This window comes from Bos grunniens, chromosome 16 (assembly GCF_055505025.1).
Source record: "Bos grunniens cultivar Pamir isolate PY7600 chromosome 16, Bosgru_T2T1.0, whole genome shotgun sequence".
In the NCBI taxonomy this organism is placed as follows: Eukaryota; Metazoa; Chordata; class Mammalia; order Artiodactyla; family Bovidae; genus Bos; species Bos grunniens.
The window spans coordinates 55,160,476-55,166,807 of NC_141180.1; the positions used below are offsets into that span (position 1 = coordinate 55,160,476).

Sequence of the window (6,332 nt, forward strand, 5' to 3'; positions counted from 1 at the left end):
CATCAAACCTGGACTGGCGACTCATTTCATATATGATATTATACATGTTTCAATGCCATTGTCCCAAATTATCCCACCCTCCCCCTTTCCCACAGAGTCCAAAAGACTGTTCTATACGTCAGTGTCTCTTTTGCTGTCTTGTATACAGGGTTATTGTTACCATCTTTCTAAATTCCATATATATTTTAGAATAAGCAAAAGGCATCTTAAGTGCAAAAATCTCCCAAAGCATTGCCAGCAATGAAAAATTCAGAGATTGTGGTCAATTATAAAATGAATCTAAATGTGGATCTAAATATATAGACATAGGTACAAAAACTAAGTTGTAAAATGGTTTGAAAGATTAGACCCTAAATTCATGAGAATGGTCTTTTAAGTATGTGTGTGTGTGTATGTGTGTGTGTGTATGTGTGTGTAGTATGTGTCTAATTGTGTGGGGCATCTTGGGGACTTGGGAAAAGGGGAAGGCCAAAGAGTAGTCTATAAAGGATGTTGTATCTTTTATTTAGTTTTATTTCTTTTTATCATTTAGATAGTCACATGTAACATGGCTAATTTTTAATTGAGTGGAGAAACTATGGTCTTTGTTTGGTAGCTTAGTTTTTTAACTTTCTGTTTTTATACTTTTAAAAATACAAAATTTTTTTTTAAACCAACCCCTCAATTTTGAGTGAAGCTCTTTGTTTCTTAGACCATCATGTGTTGTCCAACCTGTTACCTGCTGCTGTCATCTTCATAGTATCTATTGGACTCCCTACCCTGACTTCCTATTCTTGTTTTCAATACTTCCTTTGGACAACTGGTAGTCTTTCTCTTGTAGAAGAATTGCAACTATCAGACTTTGACCCTAAGACTGAGCTGCTGGGAATACCTTGTATCCAGCTTCCTCTCCAGGAGATGGAGGGGCTCGAAGCAGGTGGCTGCCTGAGATTAGAGCAGTAAATCTAGGGTGCCTGAAAAAGAAGACTCTGCCAATGTGAGTGTAGACATCACTCCCTCTGGTACAGAGCTGGGTGCTTTAGGGCTGCATCTGGGGAATGGGACACTCTTGTCATCTAATGTCTGAAAGGCTGGTCTGGCTGTTTGGAATTAATGTTGCTTGGACCTTACAGATTTTAACTAAGTGCCTTCACCAAAGCCATCTGCAGAATGAGAGACGCACAGAAGGATGAACTGGGACTAAGATTTCTCTTACCAGTAATGGTTTGAAGAGGTGCTACTTCTAAGGGGCGAGGGAGGCTGCAGGAGATGACCTCTTAATGCACTTTCACAGATAAGGGATTTTAGAGTTGGAAGGGACCTTAATGGAAAATAAATTTGCCAATCCAAGCTCCTCATTATTCAAATGAGGGAACTTCAGCCAGAAAGGTTGAAGTGACTTTCCTCAGGTCACCCTGCCAGTTTGTGCCAGCCAAGACACTGGACATAAATATGTCACTAAAAAGACAGAACTTGTGAACCCGTCTATTACCATTACATCTTTATTTTTACTGTTATCGTTATTGTTATTATTAGTCAAAATTTTTATTTTATATTGGAGCATAGTTGACCGTGCTGACATGGTCTCCTTTGGTGTCTGCTGCCGAGGACTTTGGGCCTCTGGATGCATGCGGGGCTCTGGGACTATTGGGCTTCCCTGGTGGCCCAGAGGTTAAAGCGTCTGCCTAAAATGCGGGAGACCTCGGTTCGATCCTTGGATTGGGAAGATCCCCTGGTGAAGGAAATGGCAACCCACTCCAGTATTCTTGCCTGGAGAATCCCATGGACGGAGGAGCCTGGTGGGCTACAGTCCACAGGGTCGCAAAGAATCGGACACGACTGAGAGACTTCAGTTCAGCTCATAGTTGATTAACAATGCTTTGTTAGTTACAATTGTACAGCTGAGTGATTCAGTTAATGAAAAAGAATAGATACCATTGCATCATTTTTTTAATTTAGCATCCTCCACTGTGCCCACATTAGCAATGCTGTATTAATATGAACTATTAACTGAGACGTGGAAGCAAACTCATTAGAAAGAAGTGGACATTACAAAGATACCTGTTAAAAGGTTTTTTCATCAGTAAAATGAGAAAATTGCAGCAGATGAACTTTAAGTTCCTTTTTCCTTGAAAGTCTCTGAACTCATTGAAGATTAGAGTTGCTGAGTTAAGATACATCTTAGGCACCTTTGTGAGTGCCTTTGGGAACATTGGTTTGGAGTTTGGAGACCAAGTTCTACCTCTATCACTTATTCATCTGGTCACCATGGGTGATTCACCTTCCTAAGCGCAGTTTCCTCATCTGTAAACTGGGGATAATTGTGTCTTCCTTATTTGTCTTCTGGGTTCCTCAACCTAACTAAGGAATACTGAGGACGACTTGAGTGATGATTTTCTTAATTCTCTGAATCATGATACATGCATAGTACCGTGAGTAGGAAAGAAGTCAACTCATTACATGTTATGTGTATGTTTGTGTGTATGAAGGCATCTGTGCTTTAACCTTAGAGCATAGCTCTCTCCCAGAACCTTAGGTGGGAAGGGCCACAAAATATAAGACATGTACAATATGGTAAAAATGTAAGAGATTATTTTCCTTTGTATCCAACTCTTATTTTTGTTAATTCTGTATTCAAGAGAAGAGTGGGGTAAGAGTCTCATGGTTCCTCTATTCTGAGGCTGAGGTGGCATGACCTTGGTTCCATTGGGGCAGGTTAGGGATGGAAGCTGTGGAGTTATTAGCTCTTGGCTCCTTATCATTCTAATCAAAACTTCAGCTGTCCCGTAGTGGCTTTGTTCTCCTCAACTTCACTCCTTTCCATGAAGAACTTAGGCAGGAAAAAGCTAACTGGCTTTGAGAGTGGCTGGCAAATTAAGTAAGGCTCACAGGTAGGGATGGGAGACCTTTGGCTTGTACACTTCCTTTTACGAAGCCCTTAAAGCAAGGCCCTCTGACAGTCCTTGCTGTGGGCATGATCCTAAATTGGTGACTACAAAAATAATAAGTTGGATTCTGGTTGCCTGGGGAAAGGGTAGGGGGAAGGGATCTTTGGGGAGTTTGGGATCAACATGTACACACTGCTATATTTGAAATGGATAACTAGCAAGGACCTCCTGGATAGTACAGGGAACTCTGCTCAATGTCATGTGGCAGCCTGAATGGGAGGGGAGTTTGGGGGAGAAAGGATACACATATATGTATGGCTGAGTCCTTTTGCTGCCCTCCTGAAACTATTACAACTTGTTAATCAGTTATACTCCAATATAAAGAATTTAAATATTAATAAAAAAATAAGTCGGAGATGTAGACACTGCTGCTGCTGCTGCTGCTAAGTCACTTCAGTCGTGTCCGACTCTGTGCGACCCCATAGACGGCAGCCCACCATGCTCCCCCGTCCCTGGGATTCTACAGGCAAGAACACTGAAGTGGGTTGCCATTTCCTTCTCCAATGCATGAAAGTGAAAAGTGAAAGTGAAGTCACTCAGTCATGTCCGACTCTTAGCGACCCCATGGACTGCAGCCCACCAGGCTCCTCTGTCCATGGGATTTTCCAGGCAAGAGTACTGGAGTGGGGTGCCAGTGCCTTGATGTAGACATTAGTTTCTTTATAAATAAAAGGAAACTGAGGATCAGGATTGTTAAGCACTGGCTCAAGTAGCACTGCTAGTTCACTGCTGGTTAGTGGTAGGACTGCTGCCCGCCCCCACTTATCATTCACAATGCAGTTTGTGAATGGCGCCCCCTGGAGGCGACAATGTGATGGTGCTCCCTGGAGTAGTGCCATAGACTAAGAGTGGGAGTCTCACTCCAACTCCACGTGGCCTCAATTCTGTTCTAACAGCACTATGGCCCAGTGCTGTTCCTTCCCACGAAGGGCTGGTTCTAAATGGTTGATGAGTTGAAAGGGGGTGGCACTTACTTCCTATCTCTTAATCCATGTGTGACCTATGTGTGGAGCCTGGTTGAGCTGGGCCATTGAGAAACCCAGTTCTGAATGGTGGGGGACCTGGAAGACAGACTAGTGATTGGGAGCCTGGGGAAGGGGTAGGTGTTGGCTGTATGTGTATGTTTAACTGGAGTTCTGTCTGTTGTTCAGTCACTCAGTTGTGTTGGACTCTTTGCAACCCCATGGACTACAGCACGCCAGGCTTCCCTGTCCTTCACTATCTCCTGGAATTTGCTCAAACTCACGTCCATTTAGTCAATTATTCCATCCAACCAGCTCATCCTGTGTTGCCCCTTTCTCCTCCTGCCCTCAAATTTTCCCAGCATCAGGCTCTTTTCCAATAAGTTGGTTCTTTGCATCAGGTGGCCAAAGTATTGATTTTTTTTTTTTTTTTTGGGGGGTAAGTATTATTCATTTAATACATAGCTAGCAAAAACAAGTCTAAGATAAGAACAAGGATTTATCTTAAAGTTACTCAAATAAGTCTCAAGTTTTATTAAGATCTTCTATAAACACATCTATTTGCTACTGAAAACTGAAACAGCACATCAAAAAATTTTATTACTATTTAACACACTAATAATGCTCTGGTCAAACCAGCCAATGTTATCTTTACATTCCTTCCCAAGTTAATTTGTTTCAAATTCTTGATATTGAGTTTCAACTTCAGGGTTAAGAAACAGGCAATACCTGAGACTTAATTAATACTTCATGGTGTCAGATCAAAGTGGAATTAGTGTGTATTCAAGTCATTTCAATTCCAAGCTACATATAGATTCCTCATAAGTTAAAACTGTATTAAGGTAGAAAGAGATGCAAGTGAAAAAGACAAACTTACAATAAATATTATCAAAATATTGGTACAATCTTTCCCAGGCTGCTTCATAATGATCCTAAAATTACCAGCAAGAGAACAGTACAAGAATAAGGTTTATGACTCATTCGATTCCATGGCATAATTACTGTATGTTGTGTTGTAATAATTCTCATAATTATCATCAGAAGGATTTCTCTTAAACTGGCAATAACTACAGGTACACTGGAATCTTCGCACTCTTGATCGAATCTTAGTGTCTTCCTGCTGCTGTAGTTCTCTTTGAGAGTCAGAACGAGGAATTCCTTTGGCATAGCGAAGTCTGAGAGATTCAATCAGCTTTTGCATCCTGTACCTCCGCTCACTCAACACCGTTCTTACCCCTCTCCGCCTATGGGGTGTTTTCTCACTAGGTAACTGCCCAGTCAGTTGAGATGGGTATTCTGGTAGATATGGCAACTTGATACTAGGGTTGAGAGTCAAGTTACTGAGGTTTGTTGCTAACATTTCAGAGAGTTGAGTGGCAACCTGCATTGCCTGGGAAGCATCATCGATGGATGTTTTCAGAGACTCTAGGGTCCAGGTTGGGTTATCTTCTGATGAATCCATCGGAAGTCTAGTCACAGCTTGAAGCTCCTCCTAGATCTTTGGGTGCCAGGGGAAGGTGATGCTGTAGGCTTAAACTGCTCCAAAAAAGCCTGGAAGAACTATAGAGCTAAGAAAGAGGGGGAAAAAACCCAGGCTGACACGCCATGGTGAGAGAGTAAAAGTCTCCTGTTTCCTCTTAAAAACAACAGATAAGCCAATCAGCCAGCCTATTTTAATGTAAATGCTAATGAGTAAAAGGATAAGGTGAATGGGCGTAGTCCTATTAGGGGACTAACAGGAGAGAGTAATAATGCCCTCTGTCAAGTAGGGTAGAGATTTTATAAGGCGCCTCTGTGGTTGTGTCTTCCTGAGGTTGCCTGAAAAATCCATTTCTTTCAAACTCTGCTTGTAGATATGGCTGCTGGTTTGTGAACTGGGCTTAAAGTGCTAGAGTTCCCAAAGTATTGATTTTTAAGGAGAGAGATTAGAAAACCCTAGGATATTGTGTTGGCCAGAACTATGAGTCTCCCATGAACTGTCTTCCTGTCTCCATGTCTCATTATAATTTGTGTGTGTGTTTGTGTGTGCATGTGCACACGTGTATGCGATGAAACCAAAGTTCTGCACACACAGCGCATGTACTGTGGAGAAGAAGGGGTGAGTGCAAGAGGCACCACACCATGGTAACCATAGTAACCACTGGCAGAGTGGGTGCATTCTCTATGAGGTGGGGAGAGACTCATAAAGATGACACCCTCTTTTTCTGAGTGACCATGTGGAGCTTTGAACAAAGAACTGGTTGGGAGACAGAAGGCTTGAGTATTGGCTTGATTCACCTTGAGAAATACGCTGAACCTGTGTGAACCCCTTGAGAAAAAGATGAGGAAGATGATTCTCCTTTTGCTGGACAGACATGAAGGGCCATCGGTCGCACAGTTGGCCTGTGATGGAGCAGTCCGTACGCCATGCTTTGGAAGAGGAAATGGCCTGGGTTGTTTTGAT

The 6,332-nt window shown here is 42.3% G+C and overlaps 1 pseudogene; it reads right to left on the reverse strand.

Annotated features, from left to right (window-relative positions):
• Positions 1-4,399: 4,399 nt before the first annotated feature.
• On the reverse strand, positions 4,400-5,783 carry LOC147356878 (developmental pluripotency-associated protein 3 pseudogene; annotated as a pseudogene).
• Positions 5,784-6,332: the final 549 nt, after the last annotated feature.